Source organism: Dipodomys spectabilis, unplaced genomic scaffold (assembly GCF_019054845.1).
Source record: "Dipodomys spectabilis isolate Male_0828 unplaced genomic scaffold, ASM1905484v1 ptg000120l, whole genome shotgun sequence".
Classification (NCBI taxonomy): Eukaryota; Metazoa; Chordata; class Mammalia; order Rodentia; family Heteromyidae; genus Dipodomys; species Dipodomys spectabilis.
This window is the reverse complement of record NW_024870797.1, coordinates 3,010,979-3,032,828: the sequence shown is the minus strand read 5'-3', so window position 1 is coordinate 3,032,828 and position 21,850 is coordinate 3,010,979. Positions and strand designations below refer to the sequence as shown.

Here is a 21,850-nt window from a genome sequence, read left to right as displayed (position 1 = left end):
TCAATTACTGCAGCAGATGATTCTGCTTTAATGAAGCTGGGAAATACAGTAATTTGTGGAGATATAGTGGAAATTGAAACATCAACAATAGATGCCCCTATAAAGGATATGTTGTCCCCAATATGAATCTGTCACCTGGGTTCACTGCAAATGTATGCTGGACCTCCAGGAGAACCTTAAATAACTAGCCAGTTCATTTTATGTCACTGAAAATTCATAGATAGTACGGAAATACTTACTGATTTCTCCTGGAAAGGTTGCTTGGCTTTAGAGTGTTATTTCATTTACATCCATTATGATTGAGACAGTTTGGATGCCTGTACCTTTGCCTTGTTAGCAGTTCTAAAAATTCAGAGTTGCCTGAAATCACTACAGATGGAGAAAGTCCTGGGTTACAATTTAAAGAGGAAAAAACTAAAGTTTTAAACTAAAGGACTAAGAGAAACATTAGAGCTGTCACAAAAGACAGATTTGGGGTGGGATTGTAGGGGAGGGAAAGAGAGAAAAATAAGCTGGGTAACAAGTTAGGCAAGAAATGAAATCATCACCTTATATAACTGTAACCCTTCTGTATATCACCTTGAAAATAAAATTAAATTAGAAAAATGCCAAAGGTCAGTCCTAGCTCGAAATTTCTCCAATGTTTTATGTATCCCGAAGAGCCAATATGCTCTTAAGACTAATGTTATTTGACTAATAAGTATTTTTAAAGCAGTTAGACTATCCTATATCGAGCTTTTTTTCTTTGTAATATGAAACTATGAATGAGAGATTTAAAGAGAATGTAATAGAAAAAAGTGTTTTTCTACTATTAACCTCTCATAAATAGCAACTTGAACTCTGTAACTGTTCAAAATACAAATCATTCCATATAACTGTTGAATCTGTTCTTACTTGGCAACTGTGAAAATAGCAGCAACAGCAATGAATTTGAGTGATGGATGAAAAAAGTTGTTTTCTGTCAAATATTTGCAAGAAATTTTTTGGAAGGAAATTATTTTAATCCAATGTGAAATGTACAAAAAATTTAATATCATTAGTTGGCTTTTTCTCCCTTCCTAGGGTGTAACTTGGGAAAAGCAAATTACAAATTCATCGTCACCTTGTATATTTATTATAACAGACCTGCAGGCAAAGGATATCTATATCTATATATCTATATCTATATATCTATGTCTATAGACATAGATATATAATCTAACTATCATATATATATGTATATCATATATATATCTATGTCTGTAGACATAGATATATATCTTAAATAGAGGAGGAATTTAAACAAGAATACAGGATAAAATATTCTATAGCCTCAAGAAACAGTTGTTACTGTGTTCCATTTTTACTAATAAGGCAATATTCCTTCACAATAACTTTCTCCATAATTTTATATTATTTATATGGTACAAGAAAAATAACCAGAGCTAATAATGTACAGTTATCACACTATTTTCACAACTGGAGAACACTATATACCCTTTGGTTTTAATAAAGTTACACTGTAATAACACCTTGCCCTTAAGTTTATAGTGTATTATTACCCATGATTATTGCCTTTTTTCAATGTGATAATCCACACTACAAAATGGTCAGAATAACTCCTGGACAGCCAGAATTACTTTAATTTCTGTTTGCATAATGGCAAGCAAGCCTACACCGAGTCAGATAGGAAGTTGACAGTGAAGAGGCAAATTCTTCTTGAATCCTGGGAGTCACAGAAAATTACGGCTTGGTGTAGTCCAAGGAAGACAGAGCAGTGCTTCCATTCAGAACACTGGGAAGTGTAAGGATTAGGTTACCATGGCAGTCAGAGGGAGACAAGGAAATCAGGCCAATATAACTGGGACAAACCATTTCTCAAGTTTGCAATTCACAGGTTTTTAACTTGAAAAGCCATTCTCATTTTCTTTTCTTTTTTTAATTTTTATTTATTTTTTATTGTGAAAATACTATACAGAGGGGTTACAATTACATGGGCAAGATAATGAGTACATTTCTTATCAAGCATTGTAGCCTCCTCCTTTGTTTCACCTTCTCATCCCTTCCCAGCCTCCCCCTGCTCCCCACCCAATCCTCCACCCCCTCAACCAAAGTTGTAAAGCTCGTTTTCGACATGACAATTTGTATTTCTCATTGTTGAAATGGGTCCAGCTGTATCCTTATTTAAACGACTTGTTTTTCCCCTTCCCCTCCACAAATTATACCGACATCAAATACAGTGAAAGCAGGGGTTATACTGTGCGGGAGGGACATACAAAGCAACAAAGAAATAATCTTATAATCTAATAAAACAATCCCATGAAAGAAAAAAGAAACATTTGAATACATATCTTAGGGTTCATTTTCCTAACATCTCCTTATCTGACCTTTTCTGCTTGACTCAGATATATGTTAAATATTGCAAATAAGGGAAACCATGGGACCTATATGTTTCTTTGGGCTTGGCTTACTTCACGTAACACATTTTTTTCCAAGTCTTTCCATTTCCTAACAAATTTTCTTAAAAGTTTTTGCGATCATTACTCAGAGAGGAGACATAGGACACACAGGATTTGGTTTGGGAATCGTTTCATCACTTACATCTCAGACCATGACCGTTCTGGTCACAGTGCTGTCTCCACTACTCTGTAAGGCCTACTGTTCAGTGTCAGGGGCTGAAGCATAACTTACTAAGAGCCTGGCTGGTGGAAAGAAAGAACAAGTTATGATATTTGCTATGCAGAGTTTTAAATTTTGCCTTTTATTTATTGGGAATAAAGGGATAAAGTGAGGAAGAATTCCAATGGAAAGAAAGGAACTGATAAAAATTTAGCACATGAAAAACTGATCTCAAATACTGCCCTTACAGATCCTAATATAGTCATGGCAGTTTCTAGAAAAAATTGCTTGTTCTTCAGTTACATCAGCTGGGACCCTTTTTTTCTGTGTATGCATCTCTTGATTACATTTGGCTCTTTTTGTAGAATGTTGGCACTCTATTAATTGAACCACACCTCCAGTTCATGCTTTTTTCTGGTCAATTGGAGATAAGAGTCTCATAGACATTTCTGCCCAGGCTGGCTTTGAACCATGATTCTATGAGCATACATATGTGGGAGGTGGCAAAAATTGCATTAAAGGAATTTCAGGAAAGAGAGGACTTTAGAAAGGGAAGACTTGGAGCAGTCATAACAAAATGCAAACAACTGAGTTTTCATCTTTTGCTGCCTAAAAGAAATCTTTAATCAGTAGCTTCCAGCGACTTTTTCCTGCTAATGAGTAATGATAGCTAAAGTATCAAGCTTGAAGCCAAGGGGAAATACACACACACACACACACACACACACACACACACACACACACACACACACAGAGTCATTCTGGATATGACACCACAATTAAAAATATCTCTAAACTTTACCCTCTGGAACTTTTTTTCATCCCTGGTGGTTTGTGGCAGGTATAACATGAAGTTGGCAGCACATCAAATTCCAAGAGAGAAAAATTGTTAGGATCAGCACCTTCTTTGACAAGTGGCAAATGTGGGGTCTTCCCAATAAGCAGCAGAAGTACTGGTAAAGGAGAAAAAAGACACATTCAATCCTGTCTTGATAGTTTAATGTTTACCTCCTGGAACGCAATCTGATTTTTTCATTTAGTAAAGATAAATTCAATCTAATTTAGCAAGATTTTGATACAGGAAATTTGGCTGAGAACATAGAGTTGCTAAACATTATCAAGGACTGGTAAAGCAATAGTGTCAAACAAATCAGAAAATCTATTGCACTTGGGGAAGAAAAAGTAAAATTCCTCCTCTGTCTCCCAGCTCCAGAAAGGCAATATGTATCACTGGCTGTGCAAAGGTCTTCTTGTCACTTGAACAACCCAAGAGTCTCTATATGTTCAAATATCCATTAATGCACCGTCCCAGGAACTAGAAGTCACAAGACAAAACCCCCATTCCAATAGTTACATCTCCAGGATTTGAGTCTAGAAAAGATTTCAGATGTGATATCATCACACAGTCAACAACTGGATCATACAGCTTCCACTTGTCATGAGTAGGCTCATCACAACAGAGCAGGATAAGTTCTCTCCCTCTCTAACCTGTACAAACACTGTGGAGTGATTGAGCATTACAGAAATGCAGGTCCTAGGTGACCAAGTACACATTCATAATGAAAACAAACACCAGACTTATTGCACATGCTGTCTTGATGAGCAGTAGAAACATGGTGATAACAGGATGAAAATTGTTCACATCTTGCTTCCTCTCTGCCTTTTCTGTGGAGTCAGATGTAGCAGCAGTACCAATCAACATACATGGGAGAGTTGGGGATCGCTGTTTTTGATCCAGGATTTTACACCCATAGCATGCAATCTTGATGGTATGTTCTTCATACATCAAAATAAAGGGATGTTTTGAAAGCCCTTTATACTTTGGCCTTTTGGATTCATCCTTTGTAAGGCACAAGTGGACAAAATTGTTGAAAGTTGGGGAGAATTCCCGAGTTGCTCAGCTGTGAGGGTTTCCAATCACAACCTTTATTAGGTGATCAAATATACAATTCCACTTTGGATAAGGAAATTGGCCTGTGGCCAACACTTACAATGTAATTCCCAAACTCCAGACATCTCAGTGGATGTCATAGCCTTGTCCAGATATATAGGGCCCATTCTTTTAGATGCCATATATGGCCTATACCCAGCATCTCTTGTCTTAGGGACGGAGTACACAAGCTGCTCACTGATGCCAAGGTCACAGAGATGGATATTTCCACTTCTGTCTAGATGGATCTTTGACGGTTTGATGTCCTTGTGAATAAATTTCAAGTATCCTTTTGGTTGAATTTTTCACAGTTGCTAAATTGATTTGCCTAAAATTTCTTCTGCAATAACATCATCTAATACAGTATTCGTAAAACTTGTCAAATGAGGTAGACACGAGTTGCATCCAGGGTCTTCAGAGGATGGCAGAGGAGAAGCTGGAGGCTAAACTAGCCCTTGCATAGAGAGCAGTTGTAATGTTCCAGTGAACAATCCTAGGCTAGAGAATCACACCAAGTGTGCTATCACATTACAGAGAGTTTGGCCAGAGAGGGAAAATCCAGGCAAGGATTTTCCAGAACTGAGCATTTGCCTGTAGCCAGGGCTGTGGCAGCTGCGGTGGCTCTGGCAGGAGCAGGACAGCCGTAGCAGCCTTAGCTACAACAGAGAGAGTCCGGGACAAAGGTGTCAGAAGCGCTGGCAAGTGGATTCTACTCAATACCAGCAAAAACTGATGAGGAGTAGATATCTTCATCATGCATATTGCAGACCAGAGACAGTCCAGACCAAGACACCAGCATGAGTAGAACACTGACATCCTCATTCCTTCTCAGGGAGCAGAGGAGGGAAGGCTGCCCTCACCAACAGAGATCTCCATTTTGATACTGACAAAGGCCCAGCTGAGCAGCTAGCTCCAACTCAGGCCTTGGAAGAAAACAAAAGAATCATTTAGCAGGTCACAGGAACCTGACCCTGCCAGGCTCAGCTCCACCTACGGGAAAGTCACACAGGCAAGGCAGAGAATGCTCTGTCCCCAGAGAAGTGACTTTCTTCACTGGGTAAGCAGAGCCAGAGGCTGCCCCTCCCTACAGAAGCCTAGACACTCAATTGAAACTTGGTAAACATAAACCCTAAGAATGGCTCTAGGCTGGGCTCTGTGAGTGACTCAGGAGCTAGCCTTTCTGGGAAAAACTACTGTTTGCTGAAAGACCTCAACCCTACCCAGAACATAGTCTCTTCACAGCATCTCCAAATTAGAGAAAACAGCCATCTCCTTCTTTTGTCATACTCAAAGCAGATTTCCCTCCCATTGTACTAGCCTGAGAGGAGGATCACAAAATCATGGGTAATGCAGAGCATTTTTCTGCCTGCTCAAACAAATTGACTTAAAAAACCAATCAAGCCACCAGAAAACCAAACACCACAAGCAGACCAGAGACTCCACCAAGAGACTGGTTATGGACACAGTGGAGATACAGAATAGTCCCATTCCACCTCTCTGCCCCCAAAAATCAATGGACTCTTTGTTGTAGCATTTTTTTAATTTTTTAAGTTGTTTTCTATTAATCTTTTTTTTCTCCTTTTTCTCTCATAATTTTTATTTTAGGTGTATGTGTGTGTGCTTTTTTTCTTTTTTATCTCCTTTGACCTTTTGGTCCTTTTTGTACATTTTTTAATTCTTTTCATTTTTTTCTATTTCATTCTTTTTTGCATCTTAATTGCTTTTCTGCTCATCCCCAGATATAAACCTGTTATTGATTATTAGACCTTATCCTCCATTGTATACATACTTAATCCAGAAATTTATTACTCAATTCACAACGTCTTAGACTTAACTTCTTAAATAGCAGTATTATATCTTTATACCTATATAATTTTCAAGTAACTAAGATTTTATTTTTTATTTTTTCATGATTCTTTTCTGTCCTCTTACTCTCATCCTATCCTCCTTCTCTCAATATCACTTCTTTAAACTTACATTTCTTTAAAGTGTTTCACTTTTTAAATTCAATTTTTTGTTTTTCCATTTTTCTTGCTTTTTAAAAATCTCTTTCTTATCATTCTGTCAAATCCATTTCCCTCTCTGATAATAGGACTTGGTTAGATTCACTCTCCTTTTACCTCTTCACATCCCTCTAATCCTACTTTTCCCCACATTTCTTCCTAAACCTGATAATTTCTGATTTGCCAAATTCTTGTTTGCTGTTCTTAGCCCATGATTCCACATTGGTATGATGTTGAATAGATTGTTTCTGTTGAACTAGATTGTATCTGTAGCTATTTTGACTGTGCAATCACAGGATTTTGGTTGATACTTGCCTTAAAATACTGTTCAAGCACAAATCTGGTGTTACTTTCATAGAAAATGGACAGAACAAGTTGGAAAAATAAGAAAAATGGCAAGTCTGGGTATCTCAACTCCCACTCATGATAATCCATTGACAGAACAGTTAATGAATAATACAGAGGAGAGATCCAGAAAAGCTCTACAAAGATCTACTGGTAAACATGGTGAATGAAAAGATTGAAAACTTGCAAAGGATTCAGTGTGAGCATGATAGGGAAAGAGAGGAGGCAAGCAAAGATTAATACAGAAATCTTGTTTGTGTAAGAAAGCTACTCATAGATTGATACAGGAATTATGTGAGCAGATTGAGAACAGTTAAAAAGAAATAAAGGATTTGCATTAGCAGGTTGAGAACAATCAAAGAGAAATAAAGTAATTGTGTGAGCAGGCTGAGAACAAAGAGAACTATAGAAATTACGTGAACATGAGGAAGTTAATCAAAGAGTAATAAAGGAATTGTGAGAGTGGGGTAAGAATAGACAAAGATCAATAGGGGCATTCATAAGAATCCATAAACAGACGGCTAAACAAATTCAGGGAGACCATAAAGGGAATATTGAATGGAACCTGACAGAAGGAATGGGACTCCAAGGAAACCATACAAGATCTAAAACAAAGCTCCAGCAATGAATTTGAAGCCATCAAAGCCAACAAATTAGAAGGAAGAGAAATAAAAGAAAACAACATAGATTGTCTTGACAGTAGGTTAGACATGCAAAAGATCGAATCTTGGGTAGAGAAGACAGCCTAGATAATATAGAGACAGAACATACAACTATGCAAGATAAATCCAAGAAATATGATAAATCTATTCAACACTTGGAAAACACCATCAGAAGGCTTAATCTGAGGATAATGGGTATAGAAGAGCACCTAGAGACAGAAGTTAATGGTCTTGGAAATTTGTTTAATAGAATCCTAGCAGAGAACTTCTCAAACATGCAAAAAGACAGGCCTATTCAGATACAAGAAGCTTTTAGAACCCCAAACAGACCAGACCAGAGCATCCCACCATCACATTATATTCTGAATAGGATCAATTCAGACCAAGGAAAAGATCCTTAAAGCTGTGAAGGAGAAAAGTTCAATCACCTATAAAGGGAAACCAATTAGAATCACCTCAGATTTCTCAGCAGAGACAAGTACAGCAAGAAGAGCCTAGAATGTTGTATGCCCTGCTCTAAAGACAAACAACTATCAACCAAGAATACTGTCCCTAGCTATACTCTCATTCATAACCAAAGGTCACATAAAAACCTTCCATAGCAAAGAAAAACTGAAACACTATATCTCCACTAAACCAGCCGTACAAAAGATACTTAATGTCCTACAAAAAGAAACCCAACAAGACCACAATAAAGGCCAAGAAAACACACCAAAACTGAGAATCTAAGAACCATAGGAAGAACCCAGTTGCTGCAGACACCAAAGAGGTGGTTAACATGGCAGGAATTACCAAAAACCTCTCAGTCCTAACGCTCAACATTAACAGACTTAACTCTCCAATTAAGCAACATAGACTGTCTAATTGAATTAAAAAGCAAGATCCTTCTATCTGCTGCCTTCAGGAATCATACCTTGCCCATAAAAACAAACACATTTTAAAGTGAAAGGCTGGAATAAAATCTTCCAAGCAAATGACCCCATGAACAGGCAGGAGTTGCAATCCTAATATCAGATAAAATAGACTTCAAATTAAAATTTGTGAGAAGAGATAAAGAAAGTCACTACAAACTAAGTAAGGGATCTCTCTTTCAGGAGGATATTACAATTCTAAATATCTACTCACCAAACAATGGAGCACCCAAATTTATCCAAGAAATACTATTTTCCCTCAAATATCACATAGATCCAAAGACATTAATTGTTGGGGACTTTAACACCCCACTATCCCCACTAGATAGATCAACTCATTAAAAACACAACAGAGAAAATGCAGATCTAAACATCTGTATAGACCAACAAAATTTAACAGTCATCTACCAAATATTTCACCCAGCAGCATCAGAATACATGTTTTGTTCATGGAATATTTTCCAAAATAGACCATATTTTAGGTCACAAAGCAAACTTGTCCAAATGCAGAAGTTATACCTTCCATTCTGTCAGACCAGAAAGGAATAAAATTAGAACTCAACACCAAAAGCCACCAAAGAATATCCTGTAAAACCTGGAGGCTCTACAACATACTCTTGAATCACCAAGTGTATAGCTCTGAGTTTCTACATCAAAAAATTGGAGAGATCTGAAACCAAAAAATTTAATGAGACATCTGAACAACTTGAAAAAGAGCAGCATGATAAACCCCAACCCAGTAGATGAAAAAAATCATTAAAATTAAATCAGAATTAAACAAATTAGAATACAAAAAACTGTAGAAAGGCTCAACAAAACGAAGAGTTGATTCTCCAAAAAAAAATTAACAAAATTGACAGACATTAGCAAATATTAACCGAAAATGAAGAGAACACAACCAAATAAGCTCAGAGATGAGAATGGAAACATCACCAGAGAAACAACTAAGATTCAGAACATTATAAGAGAATACCTCTCAAACCTTTATGCTAATAAGTTTGAGAACTTGGCAGAAATGGACCTTTGCCTAGAAAATATCTACTTGCCAAAACTAAACCAAGATGGGGTAAACTATCTTAACAGGCCCATATCAAGCAGTGAAATAAAAACAGCAATAAGACCCCTCCCATCTAAGAAAAGCCAGGACACAATGCTTTTACAGCAGAATTCTACAAGTCCTTCAAAGCACAGCTCACAACAATATTCCTCCAACTCTTCAATGAAATTGAAAGGGAAAGTTCACTACCAAACTCATTCTATGAAGCCATCATAACCTTCATGCCAAAACTGAGACAGGGACTCATCAAGGAGAGAGGACTACAGACCCATTTCTTTGATGATTATTGATGCAAAACTTCTCAACAAAATTTTGGCCAATTGACTTGAACAATTCATTCAAAAAATCATACACCATGATCAAACATGATTCATTTCAGGGATGTAGAGCTACTTCAGTACACACAAATCAATTAATATAATCCATCACATCAACAAGAGCAAGGATAAGAACCGCATGGTTCTTATGCATCAATAGATGCAGAAAAAGCATTTGACAAAATCCAACACTCCTTTATGATGAAGGTTCTGGAAAAACTAGGAATCCAGGGAACATTCCTCAATACAATAAAGGCAGTATATGACAAACCTACAGTGAACATTATACTTAATGAAAACTAAAGCCATTTCCTAATTCAGGATCGAGACAAGGAAGTCCACTCTCTCCATTTCTCTTCAACTTAGTATTAGAATGCCTAGCTACAGCAATAAGACAAGATGCAAACATAAAGGGGATCCAAATAGGGAAAGAAGAAATAAAACTCTCCCTCTTTGCAGATGACATGATTTTGTATTTAACGAATCCCACAGAATCCACTCCCAAATTACTCAAGTTGATTCAAAACTTTGGAAAAGTAGCAGGGTATAAAATTAACCCTCAAAAATCAATGTGTTTACTGTATGCCAACAATGAGAAAAGTAAGGCTGAAATTAGGAAAGAACTCTCTTCATAATACCTCACAAAAGAAAATACCTAGGAATTAACTTAACCAAAAAAGGGAAGGACCTCTATAATGAAAACTTTAAAAACTTGAAAAAGGAAATCAAGACAGAACTTTGAAAGTGGAAAAGAAAGTGGAAAAACCTCCCATATTCCTGGGTTGGAAAGATCAACATTGTGAAAATGGCAATATTTCCCAAGGCTTTCTACAAATTCAATGCCATACCTATCACTATTCCAACCTCATTCTTCAAGGAAATAGAAAAGGCAATCCAAAAATTCATATGGAACAATAAATGACCCAAATAGCAAAAACAATCCTTAACAGAAAGAACAATGCTGAAGGAATATCGATACAAAATTTCAAACTCTACTACAAAGGCATAGTAATCAAACAGCTTGGAACTGGCACAAGAACAGACCTCAGGACCAATGGAACAGAATTGAAAACCCAGAAATGAACCCACAGACCTATAGCCATCTAATCCTTGATAATGGAGCTAAAAAAAATAGAATGGAAGAAAGACAGCCTCTTCAGTAATTGTGCTGGCAAAATTGGTTAACTACTTGTAGAAAACAAAAGCTAGATGCTTATATATCACCCTGTACAGAATGAACTCCAAATCGATCAAAGACCTTGGAGTCAAAACAGACTTTCTGAAAACATTACAGGATGGAATAAGAGAAACTTTAGGTCTCCTTGGCACAGGCTGAAATTTTCTTAATAGAGACCCAGAAACACAACAAATCAAAGAAAGGTTGGACAAATAGATTGCATGAAATTGCAGAGCTTCTGAATGGCAAAAGACATAGCTAGCAAGATCAATAGAAAGCCCACGGATTGGGAGATCTTCACTAGCCATACAATGGACAAGGGTCTCATATCTAAAATATACCTGGAACTCAAAAAATTAAATCCCACAACAACAAATCCTCAAAGAAACAACTGTCCAATAAATAACTAGGGTACAGACTTAAAGAGAAACTTCTCTGAAGAGGAAAGAAGGGTGGCCAATAAACACAAGGAGAAATGCTTAACCTCCCTAGCCATAAAAGAAATGCAAATCAAAACAACATTGAGATACCACCTCACCGGAGTTAGAATGGCAAAAATCAAGAACTCTAATAACAACAGATGCTGGAGGGGATGTGGACAGAAGGGAACACTACTGCATTGTTGTTGGGAATGTATATTGTTCAACCACGTTGGAAAGTAGAATGGAGGTTCCTCAAAAGACTCCACATAGAGCTCTCATGTGACCCAGCAATTCCAGTTTTGGGCATTTACCCAAATGATCACTAACAAGACCATACTAAAGCCTCCAGCATAACTATGTTTATTACAGCATATTTAGCATAGCTAAGATATGGCACCAACCCAGTTGCTCCTGAGTAGATGAATGGATCAAGAAAATGTGGTATATATACACAATGGAATTCTATGCCTCCATCAGAAAGAATGACATAGCCCCATTTGTTAGGAAATGGAAAGACTTGGAAAATATTATATTAAGTGAAGAAGCCAGGCCCAAAGAAATACAGGTCTCATGGTTTCCCTTATTTGCAATAACTAGTATAGGTCTGAGACAAACAGAAAGAAGTTGATGTTAGGTGAAATGAACCCCAAGATAAGGATTCAAATGTATTTTTTTCTTTCTTGCAATTGTTTCCAACATATTTATAAGATAATTTCTTTGTTGCTCTGTATGTCTCTCCCCCATGGTATAAGCCCTGTTTTCCCTGAGTTAGATGTTGATAGAATTTGTGGAGGGGAAGGGAAAAAACAACTTATTAAAATAGGGTTACAGGTGGACCCATTACACAAATGAGATGTAGAAGTCCTTATGTTTAAACAGGAACTTTACAACTTTGGGGGGGAGGGGAAGGTGTGGGGACGCAAGGATGGGGGGAGGTGGGGGATGCAAGGATGGGGGAGGGGTGGAAAGGGAAGGGATGGTAAGGAGAAACAAAGGAGGAGGCAACAATGTTTGATAAGAAATGTACTCACTATCTGCCCATGTAATTGTAAGCCCTCTGTATGCTATTTTCAGAATAAAAAAATAAAAACTAAAAAAAAATACAAACAGATGCCTGCCAGGACATGAAGAAAAGGAACTCTAATACACCATTGTTAGGAACATAAACTTGTGCAACAACTATGTAAATTAGTTTGGGGATACCTCAATGTCTAAACATAGAACTACTCTATGATTCAGTGACCACTCCTCTTAGGCTTTTATCCAAAATATTTCAAGTCAGGATATAATGAAGACACCTGTATAATCATGTTCATTGCTGAACTACATGAAATGGCCCCAAAGACCTGTACTCTAAAATGGATCAAGACATTGTCTCTGTCTCTGTCTCTGTCTGTCTCTCTCTCACACACATATGATTGGGATAGATACGGATATGCATCTTTCTGTAGCTATAGAGATCTCTATATACATATGTATACACTGATTTATCTATCTAGGTATGTATCTGTATCTAATATATCTCAATATAATATATTCACTCATCTATCAGGAGGATGACATGTCAATGAAGAAAAATGGAGAAATGTTCTTTCTCATATGTGGAAGTTGGATTTAATTTGTAAATGTATACATAATTGTATATCACAGTACAATTATACATGGATATATGTACTAAAATATGATATATTCAAGGGACAATTGTAATGGTGTAACTCCTATGATAAACTAACTTATGGTCTAACAAAATGAATATCAAAAATCTCAAATTTGAGGTGACATTGTTGGGTTGGGGGATTGTAAGATCAATGGGAGAAGGGTAGGCAAATGAAGAGAAAAAGCATGGGAGAATACAGGCATAAAGTGCAGTGTATGCATGTGAAGAACAAATTTAAAACTTGAGGAGATCGGTGTATTTGAGAGACACAGGAGAATGATGGAAGAGTCAGCACTGTCATGGTGCATTGTACTTACAGATAGTAAATTTTTTTAAAGTTGTAATTCAAAATCCAGTAGAGAACATGAAAAACAATTACAAACCCAATGAACAGTGGGTTTGGTAGAAACCCATTCCCCTCAAGAGGATTCAAAAGACCTGATACTTTATGTCCTTACACGTACAGATCTTAAGAGAATTTAATGTTAAAATACTTTGTTTTACCTCCTGATTGTCTTGTAAAGCAGAAGTCCTATTTTATTACATAAAAGTTTCAAACTCCACAAATGTAACGCTGTTTGCAATAGAAATGCTTAATGAATTTACTTTTGTTCTGCTGGTTCATCTTCTGTGACTTCAGGGCATTCATTTTCATTTTTCTGAAATAAAGTCTCTTCAGTGTCAGTGGAATTGAATCTAACTAACTCTTTTCTCTTGGCAGTCAAAACCACTGCATACAGATAAATCTCTCTCAGAATGAGATGGGGCAGACTCTTCCATTTGATTATTTTCCTTAGAAGGTTCCCTTTATTCACAGAAAAGGCAGCATCCAAATCTTGTGTTTTATTTCTTCTGATGATTCTTCCTCTTCACACTTTTCATCATTCTCTTCTCTGTAGTGCTGACTTCTTCTCTGAAGCTATGACTATACTATTTCCTCTTGATCTTGTTATGAAGACGATGCTTCTGTTACATTTGCTATAATTGAAGAACCTGTAACTGGAAGACTGTTCCTCTAAATTCTCCTTTATTCTTACTCTTTTACCACCCATCTGCTTCCCTGGCATTTTCATTTAGGTGTTGTTCTTTAAAAGGCTCATGAGAAAAATTTGGATTTAGATGTGGGGTAATCATTGTAACATTCCTCTTCATTTTGCTCTGTGATCAGCCCTGCTGTCTGTGATCTCAGGCAAGCCATTTGCTGTCATATGATCTCACAGACACCCCTGGATTGATCAAGTGATGTAAATATTCAAGACCCCTTTAAATCTATACCTATAGAGTCTGGTGGATTGCCAGGAAGCAAGAGACCCATTCATTTGATTTAAACACTTGAATGTGCTTTTCTCACAAGAAGCATAAACACAACTAACAGCCATCATCCTTTTTCTATCTTGCTAATAAATGTGCCTATCCCAGTGGAGTTTCCTCTTGGATTGTTAGCTATTCACATAGTCATTTTATAACAAAAGGGTTACCATGAAATGCAATGTTAGTTTTTAGGATCTTTTCTTCATGACTGGAGAAATGATAAGAGAGGTAAGAGTGAGACCAACAGAGCAGGTCATGCCTCAAGTCAAAGCCTCCAGTCTCCAGCCTCCAGCATGTGCTCCCCCAGGATAATTGCTCTTCCTTATTTCCTCCTCATTCCTTTATTTTCATTGTTTTGGTATGAAGAATTTCCTTTAGCATTTCCTGAAGAATAGGTCCCATAGAGATATATTGTCTTAGCTTTTGCCTGAGATTGTTCATTCTTTGGTGTCCTTAATGCCCAAAGGATAGTTTTGCTGGTACACTATTTTCAGTTATTGTGATTGTTTTGGCCTTTTCCTTTTGTTTTCAGTGATGTAGAAAATCTCGTCACTTTCCTAATATTTAAGATTTCTGCCAAGAATTTTATTTCATAAATAAGACAGTCATATAATATTACTTTTGAGGCCTTAAAATTTTCTTTATCATTCATTTGCAATAGTTCATTATAGTATATCTTGGAAGACTTGGTTGAATGCAATGTCACTGTGGCCATTGGGCTTCTTCTATCTGAACAACTGTATCTTTCTGTAGCTTAGGTATGTTTTCTGTTATTATTTCTTTGAGTAAGGTGTATATCCTGTTGTTATTCTCAAGTATTTCTCTACCTCCTGCCATAAAATATAATCTTCTAAGTAATTTTCCAATGCTCTTAAAAATCTTCCCTTACTTTGACTTTTTACTTGACCTCATTATTTTCTATAGAGTGCCTCCTAGCTAACTAATTCTTCTGTTTGACCTAAGCTGTTGTGGCTGTCTTTTCCTATATGACAAATTTCACTATTTGTATTTTCAGATTATAAATTATTTTCCATCTTGGCCAGGCACTGGTGGCTCACACTTTTAATACTAGCTATTCTGGAGGTCGAGATCTGATAATTGCGATTCAAAACTGGCCTGGACAGTAACATTCATGAGATTCCCAACTCCAATTAACCACCAGAAAACCAGAAGTGGCACTGTGTCTCAAGTGGTAGAGCACTCACCTTGATCTAAAGAGCTCAGGGAGTGTCCAGGCCCAGAGTTTCAGCCCTATAATTTACAAAATATGTATATATATAGATTTTTTCCATCTCTCTTGTTTGTCTTGTAGTGTTTCTATTAAAAAACATTGAGTTTCCCCATAATTTTTCCTCATTTAGTTCACTGACTTTCCTTAAAACAAGTAATTTAAATTCTGTCAACATTTGTCTGTCCTGGTCATTTATAGCCATCCTATGTTGAATACTAGAAGGTGTTATAGTTTTCACAACTGTCAGAGGATTTAGGGGATGCATGATATACTACCTCAATATTTATTCCAAATTTCCTAAGCAAGATGCTTATTTCTCCCAGTTCTGTAGTTAGTTCCATTACTCTAGCACTGTGTGGAACCTATCTCCAGATGTACTATGAGCCTGCCATGGGTTTTATCTGTTTCACAATTGAGAATTATGCAATCAATTGTTCATGCCTCAATTGCTCAGAAAGAAACAGAAAAATACCTAGAAAGGGTGAGTAGTCTGTCCCCACAGTCCTCTCTGTTGGGTCCAGGTAAGCCAATCACATTATCTTCAGTTACTGGCATACAGTAGACATTGGAGGATTCTACTGATAACTGGGCATAGAGATCCAGACATGAAGATCCTATGTTACATCACATGCCTAAAGCCCACCAGTCCTATTCAGGGTCAAGAGTAAAGCTCAGAATTTTCTAGGCTACCCATTGCTGAAGTTGACTTGTGTCCTATGATCACTATAACAGGCCATGCATAATGCTTTGGGAATATAAGTCTTATATTCTCAGGACTGAGTATAGGATGGTACTGCTGTTATACCAGATACTCAGTCCATGTGCTGGTCTTGAGATGAGGGCCACAAGTGTTAGTTTTCACTCAATAGCACTAAGTACCATGAGAAAGCCTACTGCTTAATACCCTACTCTAATCCCATTGAATGGGGTCTTGTTGCATCACCCTCCGCTGCTTGCAGGTAGGGAACTATTGAGAGGCACTTCTTCAGCTAAGTTGGGTTGTGTCTGATTGTCACTGTCACAAGGCACTACCCAATCTCAAGGATGTACCAGTATTCACATCATAGCTGGTGATGGTGTGAGACTATTTCTATTGTGATTAGGTCTCTGCCTGGGTCCAGGTTATTTAAGAGCTCTATCCGTGAGCACTGGCCTATTAAAACCTGTGTTGTCCAGCGATTGACAGTGAAAACTGACCCTTGGCCAAAATGGCTGATTGTGTGCTGGTTCAGATTTTAGTTTCATGGCTGCAAAGGATTGTGCAATTCAAAGATCTTGGCTGGTGTGACTTTTCCAGGTTCATGACAAGGCTGGGCCTGATGTGGGCTGAAATTAATGGCATGTCCCGTTGGCCTCTACCAAATATTGGCAGTGCACTATCTGTTCTGAGACCTCTGGCATGCCTGCACAATCTTCAGTTTCTACTGGATGTTAGATCTCACCATTATGTGTTTGGCAGTTGACTCCAAGACAAGGTCTACTACTTGGTCTTAGGCCAACCTCATCAGAAGTTAGAGTTGTTCTAGCTCGGCTGCTGAAGCAAAAGTATGAGAGATAAATGGCAATTATTTGCGTGTCTCACTGCATTTTCCAATGAACCTATACTGGCAGAGATCATAGTTGATATATTTGGTTTTTCTTCCTTTTTAAAACAAATTCTACAAGATTCATTGGCTCCTTTGCATGCATGCATCTAGAGAAGTTAGGCCATGTTGTCCTCAAACACTTCATTCACTCTACTCCACACTCTTGTTGGCACTCAACCCCCATCAACAGAGATGTTTTATTCTTCTGTCATTCACTTTTACTGAATAATAATTTTACTAAGGGGTTTCATCATCTTATTCCTTATGGGTCTATATGATACTTTAGTCTCTTGTCCTCTCTTTCCTCATGCCATTTTTAAACAGCTCTCAGTGAGTTTTTTTTTAATGTCCTCCTCTTATATAGATTAAATGTAGTTTGTTAAATTTCACTCTACAATCTCTTTCCCTCTCTAGAGGATTTTTGTGAACAGATTTCTTTTTAATGTGCTTAAATACAGTCTTTATTTTTCCATCTCTTTCCCTTCCATTTGTCCTGACTTTTCTTTTTCCTTCCTCTTCCTCTTCTTCTCTTCTCTCTGTCTCTTATTTTGGTTAGTTCTGGGATATGACCTCAGGGATCTGTTCTTGTCATAAAGTTTTTGTTTTCCTTAAGCCACTTCTTGCTCTCGTTCTTGTTTGGTTCTTTTCCAGATGACATCCTGATTTTTGTCAATGATAGTGTGGATGTAGATATTTTTACCACAGTTAGGGTGACATGAAGGGACCATCACCTCCAGGTTTTCACTGGTGACATAGAGTATTGCAAACACCCACCTACATCACCTCCATCTGGCCTGGAATCTCTTTACCTTGGCCCCCTGGGTAGCTTGGATGACAGTTATACACAACTGTGACCAGGTGTTGTTGATGGGCTCTGCCTGGACTGACAGCCTCAGAGATTCTCCTATTCTTCTCCATCTGAGTATCCAGAATTACAGATGCAAGACATTGTTGCTCTGCTTATGAAGTCTTTTTTAGCATATAATTTTTTTGATGCTGTTGTATCAAAAAAGTCATCTCCAAGCTGAAAGTATCATAGATTATTTTCTCCTTTTGTCTACACAATTCTGTGGTGTTGTATTATATTACACTGAAGCCTTTGATCAATTATGAACTGGAATTTTTATGGTATAAATTCTCCATCTTTATGTTCATTTTTGTTTATAAATGGATGTCTTGGTATTATATAACCAATATTTTGAAAAGACTATCTATTCTGCTTTGAAAATTTCTTTGCTCTTTCTGCAATGGTAGGTTGACAATGTTTCTGTGGGTCCATTTCTACTCCTTAGATGTTTTGTACTCATTTCTTCTATTAACACACTGCTTTGATAATTGCACCTTTTAATTCACAAACTAAGTCGTATCAATCCTCTGATATTTTCCTTCAGAATTCTGAAGATACTTAATGATATTTCTTCATCATCACATTTGCTTTGGTTCCTCCACGTAAAGCTTAGACTTATATTGATACTTATAAAACTGTCTTACTTAGCTATTAATACCATTTATATTATACTATTTGTTTCAAATTCATTCATTTATTCAATGATAACATGTGGAAAATGATTTACTTTAGTATATTAATACCCACTCCTTTGAGAAGTATGATCACTTGTTATTGCTAAGATTTTTTTTATTGTTGTATACATTCTGCATTGACATTCATGATGGCATTTACTAATTCAAGCAAGACATTATTGTTTCTTTCATCCATATTTTACATTGCATAGAGACACCTCCACTAGAATGTAAAAGAAATGGTGAGAGATAACATCCCTGCCTTGATCCTAGTTTTAAGTATTAGTATACTGTTAGTTACTCTAGTATATTTGTAGATATTCTTGTGACTTATTATTTACTGTAGTGTATTTCTAGATATTCTTGACATAGTTTTCTTGTATTCCTAGTTGCTACAAAGTTGATTTTCTTTGGTATCATAAATGAAGTGGGATATTTATCTTCTTGGCATGATGCTGTGCTATTTTTCTTGTTGGAAAAATGTATTATTATGTTTTAGATATTCAACCAGATTTATATATCTGGGATAAATTGCATTGAGTTGTGTATGTCATTTGTTATATATACTGCTGGATTCCATTTGCTTATATTTGTTAGAATTGTTTTTACTTACATTGATGGCTTACTAGACCAAAATCTTCTATTGGTACCATATCTTTGTATGGTCTTTTACTGGGATAGTGCTGATGTCATATAGTGAGTCAGAAAATATCTGCCCTGCCTCTCACTTCTGTAACAGATACTATGCAACTCTTAACTCAGAAATAGCTCGCAGGCCCAGATTTCAAGCCCAACCATTCACCAAGAAAAGAAAAGGCTTTGGCAAGCACAACATTAAAGCTGAAAGAAAATGTTATTACTGATTGTGATAAATGGGGCAGACAAAAAATATCTGAAAATACTAAATGTGTTTGAATATCTTACAAACCTTGTAACAGTAACTGTTACATATGTTCATATACCAGTATTTCCTTGTTTTTGACATTTTAGGATAAAAATACCACTTTTAAGACTTAATAGTGAATGAGTTATTGTATTTTAGAGAGTGAAAAGCATAATTACAATGTACTTTCATGAAGCAATTAAATATGTGAACAATGTGGATATTAATTACTTTGTCTCAACCTAGTCTTGTTTGTTGTATCCCCCATATATTTATACAATATTTTTATGAAAAATTTAAATAATATATTTTAATGAATAGGGTAAAAAAGTGACACACCTTACATTTAAATATTAAAAATACATTTTTACCTGAAATAAATTTATCAGAACTTTATAAAGGTTGTACCATCTGTAGGCCAATATTTGTGCTTTATATATTATAGATTTTGTTGTTTAGAGGTAAGACTCAATAGGACTCCCTTGTTAGATGCTTTGACTTGACTTGACTGTTATGCACAATGACAAACTTGGATTTTTTTGTTGTTGTTTTGCCACTTATAGCAAACTGATGGAGGCTGATCAGCTTAGGAACCTTTAGGAGGCCTGAGGGAAGAGACAAGTGAAAAGGCCTTTGAAGGGATCTTTTATAACTTTGGACACATAATATAAGGTAAGTCTTAGACTTAGTCTCTGTATAGGTAAATGCATGTTGAACACTATCTTTGAAGCAGCTAAGTAAAATTCCTCTTCTTGAAACTTGCATTAAAAGAACTACTTTTAAAAGAAAGCACTGACTTATTGCAATGCCCTAAGCATCTTATAACACGGAAAATAAAAAAAAAATAGCAAATATATAGTGGTAATAGGACATGAAATAATGTAATAGGCTTAGTTTAAAACATTTTATGGTTGATACTGAAAGTATCAGTCAAAATGTCAAATGTCAAATGTCAAATGTCAAATGAGAGCAGGGGTTATACCGTGGGGGAAGGACATAGAAAGCAACAAATCATCCTATAAATATGTTAGAAACAATCACATGAAAGAAAAAAATATTTGAATCCTTATTTTGGGGATCATTTCACCTAACATCAACTTCTCTGACAGTTTCTGTCTCAGACATATACTAGTTATTGCAAATAAGGGAAACCATGGGAACCTGTTTCTTTGGGCCTGGCTTGCTTCACTTAATATAATTTTTTCCAAGTCTTTCCATTTCCTAACAAATGGGGCAATGTCATTCTTTGTGATGGAGGCATAGAATTCCATTGTGTATATATACCACATTTTCTTGATCCATTCATCTACTGAGGGGCATCTGGGTTGGTTCCATATCTTAGTATGGTTAATAATGCTGCAGTAAATATAGTTGTGCTGGAGGCTTTAGTATGGTCTTGTTTGTGATCATTTGGGTAAATGCCCAAAAGTGGGATTGCTGGGTCATAGGGGAGCTCTAAGTCGAGTCTTTTGAGGAACCTCCATACTACTTTCCAACATGGCTGAACAAGTTTACATTCCCACCAATAATGCAATAAGGTTCCCTTCTGTCCACATCCTCTCTAGCATCTGTTGGTATAGTTTGTGGAAGGGAAAGGCAAAAACAAATCATTTAAATAGGGATTCAGGTGGACCCATTGCAACGATGAGATATACAGGTCATTATGTCAAAAAATGAACTTTACAACTCTGAGTGGGAGGGGGAAGGGCATAAGGGAAGGGGTATTGAGGGGACGGGGTGGGAAATGGGAAGGGATGGGAAGGGGAAACAAAGGAGGAGGCAATAATGCTTGATAAGAAATGTACTCATTATCTTGTCCTTGTAATTGTAATCCCTTTGTATGGTATTTTCACAACAAAAAATGTAAATTGTAAAGTGTGGGGATTTTAAGAAAAATCTGAAATACTGTTGCAATGCTGTGCCCATTATATTTAGAAAGCCTCCTGTATGAATTTTTAATCTCAACCTACTTATGTAAAATTAAAATGGTTTCTGTACGTTGTGGTTGTTTTGCTGAAGCATGGGGAAACCAAGAGGTCTAGAGGCTTTGTTTTTATTACTTTTGTTTCATCATTTTTGAAAGCTCAGAAGATGATCAGTGGGAAGCCAAATAGATGAATGGAAACTAAGCATCTTTTCCTAACATCTTACTTATGTTCAGCACTTCATAATATTGGTGTTTTTCCCTCAGTTTCTAAATTTATATATCAGCTAGAACTATGTATATTCTGTTTTGTAA

The 21,850-nt window shown here is 36.6% G+C and overlaps 1 pseudogene; it reads right to left on the bottom strand.

Moving 5' to 3' along the window:
* Positions 1-4,271: 4,271 nt before the first annotated feature.
* Positions 4,272-4,933, bottom strand: LOC122115528 (annotated as a pseudogene).
* Between the last annotated feature and the right edge of the window lie 16,917 nt (positions 4,934-21,850).